The sequence below is a fragment of the Pieris napi genome, chromosome 10 (assembly GCF_905475465.1).
Source record: "Pieris napi chromosome 10, ilPieNapi1.2, whole genome shotgun sequence".
In the NCBI taxonomy this organism is placed as follows: Eukaryota; Metazoa; Arthropoda; class Insecta; order Lepidoptera; family Pieridae; genus Pieris; species Pieris napi.
Window position 1 is genome coordinate 2,328,902 of NC_062243.1, and position 1,344 is coordinate 2,330,245.

The window sequence follows — 1,344 nt, forward strand, 5'->3', positions numbered from 1 at the left end:
GGTTATGTCATATATGTATAATGTTTATTGGAACGAAGTTCCTTATCGCGCGTTGTGAAAGGGGGCTAGACGGAAAAAATTCTTACGAAAAGTTGTCACGACACTTTTTTGCTATTTGCTATTGTAATACACCGGTTCTCGTCCGATCACCGAAGTTAAGCAACGTCGGGCGAGGTCAGTACTTGGATGGGTGACCGCCTGAGAACACCTCGTGATGTTGGCTTTTTTTTGTAGGGATAAGAAATGAAAATTATTTTTGGAATCACTTAACTAAATTAGTCTTGTTGGAACGAAGTTATCGAGCGTTGCGAAAGGGGGTTAGACGGAATAAATTAAGACCAAAAGTTGTAACGACACTTTTTGCTATAGTTGTTACATTTTACATTTTCGATTCAGCTATGGCCAACGTCCATACCACGTTGAATACACCGGTTCTCGTCCGATCACCGAAGTTAAGCAACGTCGGGCGAGGTCAGTACTTGGATGGGTGACCGCCTGGGAACACCTCGTGATGTTGGCTTTTTTTTCGTCGTAAGATTGGTGTCGAAAAAATCTATCATACTGTTATGATACCAATTAACATATAAATTAATCGAAAGGAATTTCGTTCCATCCGGGTGTCCCTTGACACCTCTAAAGTTTTTTTATGTATAATATGAAGTATAGACCTTTTAATAGATACTTCATTATTTTGGCATCATATCGGAGGGTGATTTTATCTGACCGAGCTAATTGTACGCCTGTTTATAAACAATTATTTTCCCGAAACTAGAAGCTTAATTAAGATAATTACATATCGTGAGAACGGTCCATTACAAGTACGAAATATGATGCCCATTAGTTAACAATAGGTGGTGGCAGATAATTTTAAAATCCAAATGAATCTATGATATTTTTTTACTAAATAGCTAAACGATACGTTCTCTGACTAGGTACAGCTCTAGAACATACGCAAAAAAAGTCAAGTGTTTTTAATATATCAGAGCTTAAATAGAACATTATAATTCAGAACAAAATACTCCTTAAAGTCGGGAATGAATTGAGGTTTTCTGTGTCACATTTTGCATAGACTGAATATAACTAAAAATATTTATTCTCTCGTCCTTACATCGTGGGGATGTTGGATAAAAAAAATTTATATCTCAATTAGCGAATTGATCTTGTATCTTAATTTTATTCCAGCTTTATTGGACTACATATAACATACTGTACAGTGTACAGTTTGTAAAAAAATATTTGTTATAAATATATATAGTACAACGGTATTATTATTCTAAAGATAGGCCTCGCGATTCCACCCAAGTTAATAATGGAATCGTGGCATTATGTTATGCTAAAGGACTA

At 35.5% G+C, this 1,344-nt stretch overlaps 1 non-coding gene across 1 annotated transcript; it reads left to right on the forward strand.

Annotated features, from left to right (window-relative positions):
* Positions 1 to 401: 401 nt before the first annotated feature.
* LOC125053443 lies at positions 402 to 520 on the forward strand. The gene has a single exon (XR_007117580.1). It is a non-coding gene; the product is annotated as a 5S ribosomal RNA (ribosomal RNA).
* Positions 521 to 1,344: the final 824 nt, after the last annotated feature.